This window comes from Protopterus annectens, chromosome 1.part2 (assembly GCF_019279795.1).
Source record: "Protopterus annectens isolate FY-2018-M chromosome 1.part2, PAN1.0, whole genome shotgun sequence".
Lineage (NCBI taxonomy): Eukaryota > Metazoa > Chordata > Ceratodontiformes > Protopteridae > Protopterus > Protopterus annectens.
This window is the reverse complement of record NC_056727.1, coordinates 369,191,482-369,210,528: the sequence shown is the minus strand read 5'-3', so window position 1 is coordinate 369,210,528 and position 19,047 is coordinate 369,191,482. Positions and strand designations below refer to the sequence as shown.

At 40.4% G+C, this 19,047-nt stretch overlaps 1 pseudogene; it reads left to right on the top strand.

Moving 5' to 3' along the window:
• Window positions 1-481: 481 nt before the first annotated feature.
• On the top strand, window positions 482-2,622 carry LOC122792464 (annotated as a pseudogene).
• The last annotated feature ends 16,425 nt before the right edge of the window (window positions 2,623-19,047 follow it).

Below are 19,047 nucleotides of genomic sequence, written 5' to 3'. Positions count from 1 at the left end.
ATTGTGAAATACACCTTTGGGAGAGCTGTAGCTCAATAATCTCCATGGCGCATCCTGTAACTGTATACTGCTGTAGTGTTATACTAGTTAGGTAGTAGTTCTAACCCCAGACTTGCCAGTTGTGTGTGTGAATGTGTGCATGTCTGTCTGTCTCAGACTGTGTAGAGAGAAATGATTTATAGGCTACCCACAGTCCGTACAAATCATATACTCACCTTTGGCAATGCTGCTGATGTCACTCACCTAGAAATACACCTCTGGGAACGTCATAGACCAGTAGTCTCTGTTGTGCATTCTGTAACTGCGTATTGCTGTAATGTGATAGAGTAGTTACACCAATGTTGTAATTCCAGACTTCCCAACTCTGTGTGTGTGTGTGTGTGTGTGTGTGTGTGTGTGTGTGTGTGTGTGTGTGTGTGTGTGTGTGTGTGTGTGTGTGTGTGTGTGTGTGTGTGTGCGCGTACAGAGTTCCAGGGAATAGGAGGGTATCGCTGGTGCTGTCTGTTGTCGATACTGAACTGTGGTCCTCTGCTTGTTGATTTGAAAGGAGTGGCTACCAAGGCAGGATATCTTGAGTGGAAGGGGTTTTCAGCTGTGGCTTTCCTGTCACTGCAGTATGGCAAGTGATGAAGATGACCCAGTTATACAAGAGATTGATGTGTTCCTAAAAGTCTGTCTGAGAAGCTCTATTTATTTCAGTACCCAATTTGTCCATCTTCGATGACCTACGATGATGTCATTCATTTGTCTGTAAAAATAAAGCCCAAACAACAGAAGGTGGAACTGGAAATGGTGATTGATACAATCAGTCCTAACTACTGTAGTAGTAAAGGTGAGCAGATTGCACTTAATGTGGACGGCAGTTGTACTGACGAAAACAGTACCTATTCAATGAAGCTTATGGATAAGCAAACTTTCTGCTCAACTCAGGCTGCCACTAATACTTATCGATATGCTGCAGCTATCTTCAAAAAAGGGGAGCTACATCTGACACCATTTCATGGAATCCTGCAGCTAAGGCCGAGTTTCTCATACTTGGACAAGGCTGATGCTAAACACAAAGAAAGAGAAGTTGCACTTGAAGCTGATGATTCTTCGCAGGATGAAGCAGAGGAGGATGTTAAACAAGTTACAGTTCATTTTGCTCGCCCTGAAACTGAACAAGTATGGCAGTGACATGTTCAGGCCTATGAATTTCTGCAGAAAACACAGGCTGAGGAGCCATTGACCCATCTTCATTATTATGGCATTAAGGACAGCCGTTCTGAGAATGAACGTCGGTATTTGTTTTGTCAAGCCTCAGGCATGGCAGAAATTACTGAACTAATCAAGTATCCGAGTGAGTATTTGGCCATGTTGATGCCTTCGCTTGAAGAAGAAGAAATTGCAAAACCCGTTGCACCTAGCAGTGTTATTTCGATGGCACAGCTGAGAACCCTGCCTCTCAGAGACCAAGTTAAAACACTTATGAAGAATGTGAAGATTATGCCATTTGCAAATCTCATGGGTCTTATAGCATCAGGAACGGATTCCACAACAGTGTTGCGGTGCATACAGCAGGTAGCAATGCTGGTGCAAGGAAATTGGGTGGTTAAAAGTGACATCTTGTATCCAAAAGATACATGCAGTCCTCATAGCGGTGTTCCTGCAGATGTGCTTTGCAGGGGGAGAGATTTTATTATGTGGAAGTTCACGCAAGGTCGCTATGTGGTGAGAAAGGAGGTGGCTTCTATAACTAAACTTCCTCCTGAGGATGTAAAGAATTTTTTAGAACAGATGGCCATGCCTCAGGTCAACAAGGGATTGGAATTTTTGCTTCCGTATGATGGGCAGTTTGTGAAGAAGCACCCTGATGTTGTCCAGAGGCAGCACATGCTCTGGTTGGGCATTCAGGCTAAGCTAGAGAAAGTTTACAATCTCTCCAAGGAAGAAATGGCTCCAAAGAAACCAGATATGCAGTCAGCTACACCCATGATCATCTCTGGAGAGCAAAGGGTTCAGGTGGCTAAAGAAAAAGAGAAGGAAAAGTTTGGAGTATTGGACAAGCCTTCCCAAAGAACAATTGAGAAACCAAATCCTGCTACTACCACAATGGATATAGCAAATGTCAGAATTAAAGAGGAGCCCATTAGTGATGATGAGACTGAATCTATGGATGTATCACAGTGTGACAGTATAAAGAATGGGTTGTTTAATGGCATGCATGTAGATGAAAACTCCACAGATTCTTTAAGCAGCTCTTTGACTAGGCCTAAGACAGATGCTGTTGCACAGGAGCTCAAGGGTTTTCTGAACACAACTTTTAAGAAGCATGGAGTGCTGATGCTAAGTGAACTCAAACGACTTTTTAATCTGCACTTAGCCAGTTTGCCCCCAGGACACCTATTGTTCAGTGATGTGTCTGATAAAGTTTTACAGGAAATTGTTTGTTTTGGACTGTGGCTGTAAATAGATTTTGGTGCCTTTTCCCCCACAGATTGGTGCTACTCCTGAGGAGCAGAAGGTATTTGCACTTTGGGAACTAGGATCACCATATGACCCCATTTGTCAGATAGTACTTGAAATTTTCTCTAAGAATTACCATGTGTGCAGGGCTGCAATCCAGTCATGAATTAATGAAGAATTTTCCAAAGAGCCAAGTAAGCAGGAAGTAGATAAGATAATAAAGGGCTGCTGTGTGACCTATGGCGGAACGTGCTACCTTAAAGGAACAATGCTCTCTTGACATTTGCAATCTGCATTATTTCAGATGTTTACTGAGCAAAGGAGAAAAAAACACACACGAAAGGCAAAGACTTTTGCTGTTGCTTCCAGAAGATGGGAAGAGAGAAAACCAAGGAAAGTTTTTGATGAACTGTCAGCTCTTTTCTGAGTTTGTACCTTACTTTATAGAATACTGTTTACATATCCGGAAGCTTAAAGTGACCTGGGAAAGGACAGAAATGCCTCTTGTTGCAATCAAGTGCATTTTTATTTTTGATTCCATAAATGAGTTAAATTGTCGTGTTCATTTCCAGTCATCAGTTATGATATTCTTCAGCTGAAGATCAATAGATATTCGCTCAAACCATCAGTTAAACCTGGATGTTATTTTTTACAATGAATTAGCTGTTGGGAATTAAGTTTGTTTTATTTAATAATTTACCCTGTGAAGGAACTGCTGCTCTGGGTGCAGATGTACAAAATACCACTTGCACATCTGCATGTGTTCTAATCAGTTCTTTTCAGTAATGTAAGATTATTGGAACATGTGGATACAAGGAAAGGGTGGTGCAGTATGCACAGATCTACATCATAAGGAGGAATGAGTCTTTTATTTCAATGAAGTATTGCATGCTTGAGTTTTAGGTCACAGCATGCCTGATGGGGACAGTTACTCATCTAAATTTATTTGGTCTAATTTATCTCTATATATAATAATTTGCTTTAATTTGTGTATACTGCTGTATAAAAATCATTCCATCCTAGCTGCAGCTGCTAGCTGTAAACCTTGTATCTCTTTACTTGGTTAATCTGTGGCATACTGTATGAGACATGAATACAGACTTAGTGAAGTCAGCCCTCGGGTTGAGCAAATTTTCTTGCTCTTTTTTACCGTTGCAGTCAATTTGGAAATGAAATCATGTTGTGAGACTCCCCACCAGTGTAAGGAATAGTTTCCATGCTTCTCTGCCTTCAATTGTGGTCACACACGTATCAGCATTTCAACACACTGTACAGCTTTCCAGGCCTCCATCCCTGGACTCACCTCCTTCTTCAAGTCAGTCAGTCAGATTCAGTGTTAAACCTGTGATGGCTTTGTTAAAGTGGCAATTTCGTAGCTATAGTAATTTCCATTTGTGATTTTTAGTTTAGTCCCACATGAAAAAAGAAAGCAATTAACTTTGTTCATAATGCAGACACTTCAATGAACTTTACAAATGAACAAGTTTAAAAATATTTTAATTGTAAGGGAGTCCTTATTCTTTAAAACAATTTATTCTGAAGTCAGATTAACTGAAATGAAGCTCTACATTGGAATACTGATGTTAGTAGTACCTCTTTTAACATATTTTTGTTTGCGTGTGTGCATGTTAGCTGTCGATGGTACATCATAAAACTCTTTTTAAGCTATCTCCAAGGCACTGTCTCAGTTGTGCTGCTGTTTTGAGCTGCAGTAAGGACGCTGACAGAAGAAACCAGTGCATTGCAAGTTTCAGCAGCTTTTGTTTGCTTTCTATTAGCAGTTTGAGAAGGATAACTGCTTGCTCCTGACTGCTGTGTTCCAGAATGTTTTGCAACATGGGTCAGTAAAGGGGATATAGATGGAGCCAAAGTGAGAGAGATGTGTGCCTCCCACCTGCTCAGCTTACAAAACCTGTGAAAAGTGGTTCTTAATCTAGGTCTTGCAGAAACAGCCAGCAGTCATCCAGGTCCATGTGACCATGCCTTGAGCTGGGAGATACAAGTACTTGCTGACTTGCTCTCCCACCAGTTACCAAAATCCTTCCAGTCACCAAGTTGCTGGGACCACTCGTCCAATGAACGAGTCCCTTTTTCATGAGGAAATTAACTTTTGGGATGTCCAGTTGCAAGAGCAAAAGTTGCGTAATGAGGAGGAGGGGGCAAATGTACTTTCCCTATTATGCAACAGCTCATAATCTGGCATTCACTGAATAAGTGAGTGAGAAGCGATGCTATTAGGATGCATTCTTTATGCTTCCATGTTGGCCCCATTTACTGATCATCTGCTTGTGCCATTTTCCCCAGCAGGGTCTCATGGTACCATGCCTCCCTATAAGAAAAGATGGTACGCTCCTAATTGGTCTTTCCTCCATTCCCCTAAAACCAACCTTGCAATACCTGAGCTGCTAGTCAGAACTAGTTTGCTAGGTAGCCTCAGCCCTGTCTTGTAAAGAGATTAGCCCCTGACTACAACTCAGATGATTTGAGTTTGAGCTGGAGTTGGGAGGGTGGCCTAATGGTTAAGGTGTTTGCCTTATCAACACAAGGTGCAGGGTTTGAGTCTCACAAAGGATAATTAGCTAGGCCTTAAAATGGCTTGCAAGAGTAGTTAGCCTAGTACTAATCTTTGAACCTATGAATGCCCCCACATAATACAACAGGTGTTTAGGCTCAAGCCCTTTACCTTTGCTTCAGGGTAAGAAGAGCCTAACAACCACCATTTCTGAACTTTGTTCAGGTTTTTATTTCTAACAGTTGTGAGTTATGGTGAGAACTGAAGTTGTATTCCCCAGTTGTGGTGAGAAGTGAGAACTGAGGTTGTATTCCCCCATTATTATTTTTGTTGCTTGTCCAGGTTTTTTGTGCTAAGGTGTGAAGTGAGAACTGAATTTGTATTCCTCATTATTGCCTTTGTTTTCCCAGGTTTTTTGTGCTAAGAGGTTGAGAACTATCTAATAGCCATTAAGTTTCAGTCTTTCTATTTTTCAAACTGCTGATTTAGCATAGTGGTATGTTGCACTGACTGTAGTGTATATGGATCTGGGTTCAAGACATGTATGGTGGTAACACAGCATTTTATTCTGGCAACTTTCCAAAATTATACAAGCAATGTTTAAAATGTGTCCCTGGTTTTTGGGTTTTTGTCCCCCCTCCCACCATAAATGTTGGCTTTTTCCAGATTTCTTGTGCTGCAAAGTTCAGAGATACAGCTGAGTGTCGAGTACCTTTTACAAGGAGCTGAGAGCTGCAGGGGAACTAAAGTTTAGTGCTGCTTATGCTGAACCTGGTTATCTTGTTAATAGCACAATGGATAGTGTACTTGTTTTTGATGGAGAAGGCTGTGGGTTCTTCTCCAGCAGTAGGTAGGTGCATTGCTGATACTGTACTGTGTTGTAAAGGGGGTGGATGCTGTAGTCCTTTTTGGCGAAGATATCTAGTAGTAACTATGAACCTGTTATCAGTTTGCCATCCATTCCCTATTGCAATATTACTAGCGTATCACTTTTTTTAATGCAACATAGGCAATTTATTCCTCAAGGGCAACAGGCACTTTATTTGTAGATGAAACAACGAAATATAAAGTTGTTTGCTAGCAGAAACCTCTTCATTAGTTGCAGATTTCTTTAATGTGGAATTGTGTCGATGGCTTTTACTAGTTCAGAGATTGTGCATATTTACTGATACTGGTGGACTGTAGACGTTTGAGTAGACTTTTATGATGGAAATGTTCTGAATTGGGCTGTTTTGTCATTATTGGTGCATGCATTTTGTTTCATTGTTTTCTGGAAAAATGTTCAAAACAATAAATTTAAAATGCTCTCTAACAACTATACTGTATTGTACAAGGAATATAATTTAATACAATCAGGAAGGTGTATCAAAGAGCACGTGTATGTTCCATGTGCAAGGGGCCTATGATTTGAAAACAGCACAAAGTTAATCTTTATCTTCCACTGGCAAAATGTATTTTCTTTGAATGTGGGTTTCAATGCTGTTTCAATGAATGTGAGTTTTAAGGACAGAGAAGTTTTAATGCTAAGTCTAGTTTCATTGTGAGACTGCATTGCTTTGTTTAGCAGATATTTATTGGTGTTCATGCTGTAAAATGCAAAATAAAACTTTTCTGGCAAATCATTTAGGAATGAAGTCACTAAATAATGACAGACATTAAGTTTCAGACATCATAACATTCAGAAAAATGCATGCTAAAGCAAAACCTGTTATAATATCAACTGTCTTAAGTTTATACAAGATCAATTTTTAGTACTGTTTGTATGTTCCCCCAATATATTTGGCCTTGTCCAGATTTCCTGCATTAAGAGGTTAAGAGGTACGTGCAAATAAATCGCTTTATAGAATTAGGAATATCCAAACCTCTCAACTGTCCCCAATTTTAGCTCAAAATGTTGCTCCCCCCTTATAATCCCTCTGCAAAATAGCAATTTTAGAAGAAAACATGGAGGCTTTACAATTATAAATAACTAATGATCAGAGTTATACATTACTTTTATTTCAGAAATGCATGTAGATTCTCTAATTTTGTCAGCTGCTCAAGTTAACAGAGCTCATATTAAAATGGTGTCCCTTCTTTGACAGGTTTCCAGCTGTATTGTCTGGCAATTTTATATTTTTGTATCACATTTTTGGTCCATTTTTCATAAAATTGCGTTTTCTGGCAAATTAGTGGCAAATCATTAAAGACTGAAGTTAGAAAATAATGGCAGACATTTGAGTTTCAGATTTCATACCCTTCAGAAAATTCATACTAATGCAAGACCTACTACTATTCTATTATCTTTCTAAATTTATAAGGGCAATATTTAAAAAAAATGTATTTATTTTTAGGCCTTTGCCTCAGTTTTATTTATGGGTTTGTTGCTCTAAGAGGTTGAGAGGTATATGTGTGTGTGTGTGGTAGGTAGCATACCTCTCAACTGTCCAAATTTTGCAGAATGTCCAGATTTTTGCCCCATATTTTTTTGTCTGTTCCTCATAAATTTTGTGATTTTCTGGAAAATCATTGAAGGCTGAAATTGCTAAATAATGACACATTTGAGTTTCAGACTTCATGTCCTTTAGAAAAATTCATACTAGCAGAAATCCTGTTATTCTAGCAACTTTCTCATACTAGCACAAATCCTGTTATTCTAGCAACGTCGAGAGCATTATTTAATATCTGTCCCTGTTTATTTTAGGCTTTGTCCATATTTCTTGCACTAAGAGGTAGGTGGGGTGTGTGTGTGAATGAAACACCCTAGTTAGGGGTAGCAGGTGCCTAGTAATTTACTGAAGCTCAAAACCTGTACCTTAGTTACAGAAAACAAAAGCATGAATCCTCTACCCCAACTACCATGCTGCATTTTTCAAAGAACTGACTTTCATGTTCATTTTCAATTCAAGGAACCGAGTTTGAGTGAATCTATATTATATTACTGAAGAGGCATTACAGTGAATGCCTCTTCATCGATACTAAAAGAGCGAACCGTGAATTACGAGAATGGCCGTAGCTTGGCTGGGGAGGGGGGTAGCAGTTTGAGAGCTGTGAGTACAAATTTGAAAATCCTAGCTACACCCCTGGTGAGGGTGGCTGTGAGGGTTTAACCACTGGACTTGTTGGGGAGCAGATCTTGTAGTTTTCATATATGGTGTCTGTCTTATAACACAATGCCCACCTCACGAGGTGTACAGATGTCAGTCAGCCACAGGACTGTGTTGGCAAGCCATACCCCTACATCTGACAAAAGGCCCGGTGAACAAAGTACGCAACCCTACTAGTACCCGGTATATGTCCTGAACCCATGTGTCATACACAAACACACTTGCCTAGGATATCCTGCTATGTTGCTAGTACCATGCACACTGATGACAGATAGTAGGCATGGTGTGATTGCAGTGGGCTGCAGAGGACATGGCACCCTGTACAGCGGTACAATAGGCACATAATTGCAGACAATGTGCCTTCACTATGTTCCCCACTGGATGCTTGCAACATATGTGGTGCCATCAAATGTGATCCACAGAGGCCATACAATGCCGTACACATGTGCTCTGTATGGACCAATACCACTGACACCAGGGAATACCTGTATCATGCTATCAATGCAGGTGCAGGATCGACCTGCTGACTATAAGCAGGTTTCGCCACACCAGGCCAGTATTGGCATATCGGAGGATAACAGTCTGTGTACACAACATGTGCCTGCCATACCAGGTACACCTGTACATGTCACTGTACAGTATTGTGGGACATGCACATCCCAGGCAATGTCCATGTCAAGGACTATCAAACACAGACATGGCATGCATTGCAAAGCTATGGTCATACACAATGGTAACCAGGATGTCAGGGCAGTTCATGCAGTACCCATCTGTGTGGGACATTGCAGACACTACACCCCTGTACCACACTGCACACCATTGTCGGGTGGAGTGATGCCAAGGATTACCCCCTCACCCAGCCTTGTACAGCCATCTTGCACACCCAACCACTACACACCCATGAAGCAATGCATACATGCATGTCAGTACTGGCACCTTGTTTCTGCGTGTGGGTAATGATGCTTTCAGCCACAGTCACTCCCAGTATAACCCCCATTGGCATACCAACAGATGACAAAAATGTTCACATGCCCTAGTCCATAGAACCTCCAGATATCCCCTGTGGTGCATGTAGTACCTGGGCATTACTGCAGTGTGGCAAACTAAGGAGTTAGGGAGTGTATATGTGGCCCTGGCAAAGAGTGTCAATGTGAGTCCATTAGAGAGTGTGGTTGTGGTAACAATGGCATCCGTTCACATGGATAGCCATGTGTGCTACACCTAATGTATATCTACTATATCTCTGTTGCACATGTCTCTCACCAACACACATATATGTTCTTACAGCACAGCAACATGTCAGCTTTGTGGCACATGTACTAACTGTATGCACTTGTAAAAGTAATAACTAGTCAGCCAAGGGTACCTGTAATGGTAGGTGTGTGACAGATGATGCTTAGGTTTTAGTCTCCAAGCCCTTCTCTGATGTACATTGTCTGTCCCTCCCATACATTCTCTGGTGGATGCAGGGGTGTACACCTGCTCAACAGCAGCATGTGTATTGTAAGTGATGGACATGATCAGGTGATGGCCTCTGCATCTATTGCAGTCCTCCTCTAGCTGATTGCATGTGTAACATCTGTGATGATGTTCCCATAGCCATTCACATGATAAACACAGTACAATATCTTGGAACGTCATGTTGGTGTTTGGCCATGACAGTCACTGTAAGTTGTACCTGGGTGTGGTGTTTGGAAAAGGCATCACAGATGATATTTGGATGTTCCTCAAACATCATACACAGTGGGAAATAACCTAAAGACAGGAGGGTGATGTGCCAGACATGACTACAACATGTAAGTGTAGCTATGCTTCATTGAGACTACTGCCTGTTTAACATGATGTGTGGTAATGGTTATTCTGCATGTTTTATAACAGACATGACAGTGCTCTGTTCATGAGGGACCCCCATCTGTAAGGCCATCTGTGGACTGGTTAGTGTGTGGAACCATTTGTTTCCTGTGTTACACACTGAACACACATCTGTGCACAGCAGAAGCATAATGTGAGGATTGCTGCCAGTACATGGTGATAGGGATGTGTTACTGCCATCGCATTCCTGACTGGACATATGTCACATGAAACAGTGGTATGACAGACACTGTGGGCCACTGTTCATAGCTGCAGTCACACGTTTTCTACACTTTGTACAGATGTCATGCAGTATATATGCATGTGTTGTGCTCCCTCTGCAAAAGTAAACCATCTGTTGTGTTGGGTTGAAGGTCATATCTATGCATACTGTTGTAAGTAATACTGAATGCTATTGTCTATTACTAAGCCATATCTGTGTTTAAACTGCAACACCATAGGCTGTATGGGTTTGGAGGTCCCGGCAGAACCTCCTGTCCCACTTCAGCTGACCATGGCACTGGGCACCAGCACATCTGAGGCCCATCCTTGGACCTCAACCTCTGTTGGCTCTGCATCACCTTCTGGTGGTACCACCACTGAAGATGGGGCCTGTCCCCCCAGGAGCAGGGCCAGACAGGAACATGTCCGCTGTTGTGCGGTCCTGGACGTGGTGTGTTGGGGGCTCAATAAGGGGTTCTGAGGCCAGATACACAAGCTCAAGGGCGGAGTGTCACATTTACAGGGTGAGATCGCCCCTCCTGGACAGCCCCCAGCACTGCCTCCTTTGCAGCTGTTTTGGTGCAGTGGTGACTGCCCATGGCTGGAGACCTCTGTCCCACTGTTCCCATGGCCTTGTGAATGCCGAACACCCCTCTCCATCCAAGGTGTATCCCCCCATATGTGTCATATACCAACCCTGTCTGCTGTCTTGTGTGTGATCCTACCCTACCTTTCCTCCATGGGCATTCCTACTCTCCTTCCCCCACATCCCACTCTCACCCTACGGAAACATAAGGCCAATTGGTTCCTAGGACAACATTTGCCTCATACATCGCTGTGCATTTCACACACATACCCACTGGACACATGTAACCCTTATAATATGCATCACAACATACTCCTGTTATCCTCACCCCTGTCCCTCAGGCGCACAATCCTGGTATGCATATCACTCTTAAATGTTCCAGGTACATGTGATGCGGATGACCCCATTGTACACACAACACTACTGGTCCATCTATGGTTACCCCATTTACCTTTATCATGATGATGATGCTGCACACAGCACCTTGCAAGAGTACTGTTCTCACATAATGATTGGACAGGTAGTGTTGTGTTAATGTACATTACATGCACAGAGTGATGTACACGGCCAATGTACAAACTGTTTGCGTGTATGACTGACACATGTCTGTCTGAGGGAGTCTTGATATTACATATGACAGCACCACTACATAATACAGGCATCGCTGGTGTTTCCCTTTTCATTCGTTTGTAATGCTTTGTTGTCACATGGTATGTTCCTGATATATCTCTATATATGTATGTACCTATATGCTGAACATGAACACTCACACATACATCTACATGATGGAATACATTCCTATACTGTTGAATAACTGCGCTGTATGATATGTTTGTGGTAAGGTCCAATGTCTGTATGTCTACCATGGCATATTGGTAAATCACATTAGCTGTGTGTGCAGGGTCCTGGTCCCGAGCCTTGCAGAGGCCATTTATTTTGTTGCAGGGCAGAACAAGGCCATTGAATAAGGAGGGATTAAGGCACATTAAAGCAGTTTTGAGCGGGTGTGTGTGGGTTTGCATGGTGCTATGCAATACTAACCTTTGGTTACAGCTTCTTACACTCAGTTAGCCTCTACATTGCTTTACAGTGTAATACTCGCATACTGGCGGCCAAACAGGCTTACACCAGCTTGTTCCCGCACTTACAAATGCACTGACATTGGTGCTTGCATCTGACACTCACCCCCCTGGGTGGGAGCGAGGGCCACAATATTACCTTGTGATGCCTATTACATCGGATTACATACCTACAGTATCAGGAATGGCTGCCCATTAGGTGATGGCATGCTGTTCGACTGTACAGAATCAGCGGCCTGTCCAGTGTTTTATTCATATTATTTGTGTGTTCCAAGTGGTGCTGCGGTAGAGTTGTCGCCTCACAGTAAGAGGTTGTCCTGTTCTTTTGTGTGGAGACATGTGTGAATGGGCATACCTTCATTGAAGGTTGTGCATCAGGGCCAGCAACTTGGCATGTAAAAATCTACTGTCAATCATTAGCAGACTGGAGTTCCACTGTGGCGATCCCTAACTGGGAAATTCTGAAAGTCACAACAACATTTGTTTGTTCCTCTTACAATCTGCACCCATCTGACTGATACATGGGAAGTGAAACTCTTCAATACAGACAAGTAATTGGGTTTTGGGACCCACATCCGTCAGCCGAGTCATGCTACTGCATACCTATTATTCTATCATCTTTCTAAGGTAGTCAGTGGAATATGTGTTTTCTGTCCCTATCAGATCTCTCATATGATTGGGAAAAAAATGAAGACTGAATCAGGGACAAGGCATAACAACATCAGTGACACATTTAAATTATTGGTGCTATAAACCTGACACATTGACAGACTCAGAGCATATGTATTCATACACATTGTCTAAGGTACATGCTGTTTATGACTCTTAATTGTTGTCGTTATTCATTACATGTAATCCAACACCTTTCCTCCTAATATCTCTAGTTCTAGGAGGGTTTAGGTGGGACAAAGTTAGAATCTGAGTCAAAATTAGGGACGTCCCTGTTAATCGGGGACAGTTCAATGGTATGGTCCCTATATGCTCCCCCAATGGTTTATGGCCTATCCAGTGGATGTGCTGTTAGGGGTTGGGAGGTATGGGCATCAGCTATGCCCATATCTGAATATTACTTACATCCCCAGGGTGGTCGTAATATGGCTCTACCAGCCAACACCTGCACGCCCAGACCCATAATCACATACCCATAGTTCCCCCACCTGCCACTCCTCTACAGCAGTCATCCTTACTGTCGGTGCAGGTGGGGTATAAACACACCACTACACACTGCCCACTCTCCCTGTTTTGGGACACATGTTGTATGTTGTGTTGACCCATGGGTTATCAGGCTTGCACAACCTACTGGTCCTTGTACATCTACAGCCTGGTTTGATAAATCATTACCGGGACTGGCTCCGATCATTAATTTTTGGTGTCCCACAAGGGACATCAATGTCTGTGTTTCTAGACTAGACCATGCAGGTCTCTCCCACTGGTAGTATCCTGCCAGTGGTCTGGGAAGCAGTGGTGTGTTTACCTTTATTGTGTGTCTGTATGACTCTCCTGCCTAGATGGGAGGTGGGGTGGGGGGGGTGATGCTACGTGTTACACGTTAGTTTATTGGACCTCCCACTACCATATGCACGACCTGTGAACATATGTTACTCGTAACTGCTGTATCATATCCTAGCTATAAACAGGTGTATATTTACTGTCACATATATATATATATATTTATATATATATATATATATATATATATATATATATATATATATATATATTTACATTAATATATACAGATATATCTGTATATGTATGCATACATGTATATTTATATCTTGCTGTCAATATATATATATATATATATATATATATATATATATATATATATATATATATATATATATATATAATATCAAACGACATATGGGTCTATGGTTGTCTGCTTGTCTGCATATGTATATGTTTATATGTGGGTATGTATCTGTATTCTTTCTCTGTATGTATACATTTATACTACGGTGAGGGAGAGGCATATCTCTATGTCACTATGGGTAGATATACACACATTTACCACTACATATATACGTCTACATCTGGTTTTTCCATTCCTTGCCATACAGATTACACTTTGCTTTAGTGGATCTCGCAGTGGGTGTGGCTGCTTGTTGGCCGACGCCTCTGCCCAATGAACACATTCGCTTGCATCCCTAGGGCTGTCCATATAGGCCCACATCAGCCAACACCTGCACACCTAGACCCATAAGTAGCTACCCATAGTTCCCCCATCCTCGCCTCCTCAACAGCATCCATCCTTACTCTGGGTCCAGGTTTGTTCTGGACACACCACTACACGCTGCCCACTCTCCACTTCATGGGACTCATTTCATACAATTGTCTCGGCCCATGGGTCATCAGGGTTACCCACCCTTGTATTCCGAGTCTGTATACACTGCAGACAAAATGGCCGGTCTATCGCCTTTATTTGGTTTATGCAAATCTTGGGGTGTCTTGCAAGGGACACTCCAGTCTGTGTTCCAGGATTACAATCCACTGCACTGTGTACCCCCCCGGTTGTATCCTGCCTGTGGTCTGGGGAGCAGTGGATTCTTTACATCGTTTGCGTGTATGTTTCCCACGTCCGGCTGGGGGGGGGTGATGGAAGGGCATGCTACGTATTTCATGTTTCATGCCTGGGCTCCTCACTTCCATTAGCATAGCCTGTGACCATATGTCATTCCTGTGTGCTGTTTCCTATCATAGCTGTATATCTCTGTATATCTACACACGCGCGCACACACACACACACACACACACACACACACACACACACACATATATATATATATATATATATATATATATATATATATATATATATATATGTATGTGTGTGTGTGTGTATATATATATATATATATATATATATATATATATATATATATATATATATATATATATATATATAATGTGTGTACAGTACAAATAAACTCAAATCCACCAATAACAAAACTACTAATATACGAGTTCACCAGAAATCCATGGCTGGGTAATGGCAACAAAAAGTAGACTGGATATACAAAAGTAAAAGCTAAATTTATTGTAAAAATGATAGTTTGAATAAAAACGGTTACGTGCTTTCATCTAATAACTAGACTTCATCAGAACCATAAGTAAAATATTACAAACACCTTAAATAGGCAACAGCTCATTTCAAATAATAAATCCACCAATCCCTTGAACAGGTCTCCTCTTGCACATAAAAGTACCTTAATGTACCGTCAAAATACTAATTCTACTCATTCACAACTTAATACTGTAATACCTCACTCATACATATAAATGACTTATAAATAGCTACTAATAACAATATATTATTACATACTGGTTAAAAACTTGATGTTTAAAGTTAATTTAAAACTGGAGATCACACCTTAGTTTGCAATATAGGTTTTATTGAAATATATTCCTTAATACCTGGTGGTGCCGTGACATTTAACAAAATCTGCCACCTGACTTCCTTCTCACCCAAAATGTACTTAACTCATTCCCTCCAGTACAGCTCTTTTGATTGTGCACCTTTAACTCCTAGTGGGCGTGGCTTGAGTCTTTAAAAATAAAGTTATCACCTTACAATTCTAACAAATACTCATTGACATAGGTCAAATATCAATACAATTGTGTTTGCCATCATGTATGCTTCAAGATAAAATATTCTGATACCTCGTATAGGGCATGGTTTTGGAATTATTAATGCAAATATGAACAAGCAATATTTGACATCTAGAGGAGCAGTAAGAGGTAACTGCAGATGCACCTGGAGGCGTCACTCGGATGCAATTCCCTCCTCTGTTAGATACATTCACCACTTCTAATATTGCAAACTTAAAAGTTGTGCAACTTGCACTATCTCTTACATGCCTATACAAGGCATTATTGTCATCCTTCCTCTTTATCGCATATAAATGCTCATATATTCTTTCTTTAAATCGTCTCCCTGTTTGCCCCACATAAAAACTGGGGCAAGATGTACATAGTGCAAAATATATGACGTTTTTGGTATTGCAATTACCATAACAAAAATGAATTACATTTTTACTAATATTGCCCACCTGTAAAGATGTATCCTCCATTATTGCCCCACAATGGTTGCAACGTCCACATTTCCTAGTACCAACCTTACGTCCTTTAAGACTTGAACCATCCCTTTCATATTTCTTTTTTAAGTTGTTACCCTCACTATTAACAAACCTAGGCTGATTCCCAACAATAGAGAATAGTGTCTCATCACTCCTTAAAATATTCTAATTGTTCTTAATAATATTTTTTATATCTTCAGTATGGCTATTGAAAGGTAAACCACACGCCATATTATAGTCAGATTTTTCACTATTTTTACTACTAGAATCAGGGTTCCTAGTGGGGATACCTAATAACGGTTTATATCTAATACCCCACTGACTGCTAACATATTCCATAGCATCCTTGATAACATACTCAGGGTATCCCCTTTGTCTAAACATTGCTCCTATAGTATTCAATTCATGCAGCATCTCACCATACTCTGATGTCATATGGGCAGCACGTATGCACTGACCCTTAACGATATTATTTTTTAACCTTACCGGATGACAACTATTGCATTCCAAGTATGTGTTACTAAATGTCTCTTTCCTATAAATATTGGATTTGAAGCCTTTATCTGTGGTAGTAATATAGGTATACAGATAGGCAATACCATCTGGACTACATTGGTGTGTGAATCTCAAATAAGAAGTAGAAGTATTTAAACATTGAATGAAAGGTGGAATATCATTTATGTCTCCACCCCATACAATGAAAACATCATCCAAAAACCATACATAACATTTAATTTGCTTTATGTATGTACTACCAAATATTACATCATACTCCCAATCCAACAGAACCAGATTGGCATATATTGGGGCACTTGCGGCCCCCATAGCTACACCTTTATTCTGTCTGTAAAATTCACTTTCATAATAGATGTAGTTATAATCCAACACCAGACTCATAAATTCCTCTATTAACTTTACTTTTTCCCATGTGAAATCAATAAATCTTCTAATACTGTTAATGAATCTCTCCATCCCTTCTTGATGTGGAATACACGTAAAAAGGTCATTGACATCGATGGTGACAAATATTAAATTTGGTTTCCAAATAGAAGGGGATAATCTACCCAAAAAATCCCATGAGTCTTTGACAATATGTTCAACATTTGAGTAAATAGGTTTTAACCGGGTATCTATGACTTTTCCACAAGGGAAAGTTTTGAACCTGCTACCAGATATAATGGGTCTAAAAGGTGGATGCTGCATGTTCTTATGTATCTTGGGTATACCTATGATGGTAGCTAAAATAGGATGTTCCACCTTTAAAAATTGATATAATTCATTGTCTATTCTATTCTCTATCAAAAATTCTTCCAACTGGGCATCAATTCTCCTATAAGCTATATTGACTTCATTGATAGAAGAAACATCATATTTGTCAGTGTCTTGCAATATTAGTTGGATTTCATTCTTGTAATCAGTAGTTTCATATAATACCACCCCCCCCCCTTTGTCAGGTTGTATTATTCTGATATTAGGATCATCACACAATTCACACATGAGTTTGTATTCATCCTTACTTAAATTGTAAGTTATATTGTGTTGTCTGTTGTTCCTATACCTATACATTTGATCCAAAACTACCTTTTCAAAACTAGCCAAGGTAGGATGTAGATGTGGGTGAAAACACTTTTCTTATACAAAGGTGTAGATTCAATCTTTTTCTTAGTATTGTTAAAATATACAGACACATTTAATTTTCTTAAATATAACTTAAATTGAATGATGTTATCCACTAAATTAAATTTAGTACGGGGAATAAATTTCATCCCCTTCCTAAATAAGGCAACGTGTGTGTCTGTTATATCAAGGGAAGTAAAATTGTAAATAAAAAAATTGTTTTGCCCATATTGAACATCATTATATTTAACAATAGGTTGCCTACTGCCTTCTACCAATTGGCCCTGTGGTCTCTGTATGGTAGTGGCTGCTGTTTCCACCGACTGTTCATATTCCTCCCCTGCGGTACTCCCCAGTTTTCTTCCTGTTCTAAAAAAGGTCTGTATTGATTCTCCTTGTATTTCCTATTCTGATTAACTTCTTCTGGAGTACCTCCCCTGTACTTAGTAGTAATCATATTATTGGTCTTTTTATTCCAATTGTACTTAGTGCCTTCCTTATATTGTTGCAAATCTCTTTTTAATTTGTCACATTTCCTTTTAAATATTTTTTGAGAAGCAGTATCAGCTAATATAAATTGCTTGTCAAATAATTCATGCCATTCATTGAAAACTAAGTCCTGTGTAATAGTACCATTCAATCTATCTACCTCCTTAATAACATTGGATAACTTGTGGTCATTGCATTTCATGATAAACCTCATAAAGCTAAAACCAAAACTGTCAAATAAAGCATTACATTCAGTAGTTAATTCATCATTTAATTCCACTCCCATGGGGCATTTGAAAAAAATGTAATCCCATCGGAACAATGTGTAAGTCAATGCATCTATTAAGATACAGATTCTCTATTTGTAAACTTTTTATCATATTTAACTTATGTCCAAAGTCCTGTATAAGATTTTTCAAAGTCCCATTGTTGCCCGTACATGTATTGTCCTGGTCATGTAAGACAGAATCTGAAAAAACAAATCTATTCTCAAACATGAAACCATCCAAGATATTTTAGAATTCAGGGCGGACCGAGTGTCTACTTTGTCCCCAGGTATGACAAAAGAATGTTTAACAGTACCTGGTGCAGCCGTATTCGCTACTACCGAATATGTATGTTTCGGAACTGTTCTCTTCGGTTTGGTGCCAGAAATTAAATATATGTCTTCCATACTGCTGCCTTGACCAATATCACCAGGACTGCTGAAACATTTTGCCCTGCCACTGGCCGCAACTGCACCAAGAGAGGCCCCTATATTCTCTGGCAAACCGCAACGAGTAACATCCACTCCATTATTCCTTCCTGCTAGAGGAGACTTGAAATGATCACCTGATCGCAAGATCGATGCGCATTCGTTGCCCACGTCAGCTGCATGCCCAGGCTGACTACACAACTCAATGAGTCTCGTTAATTCACCCTTAATAATAGACATTTCCAACTGGAGCTTCTGAAATTCATCCTTTCTAATGGGTGAAAGAATCAAAGGGAGCTCTTCCAGTGAATTCACAGAAAAAAACAACTAATACACAGTACAAACGAACTCGAATCCACCAATAACAAAACTACTAATATACGAGTT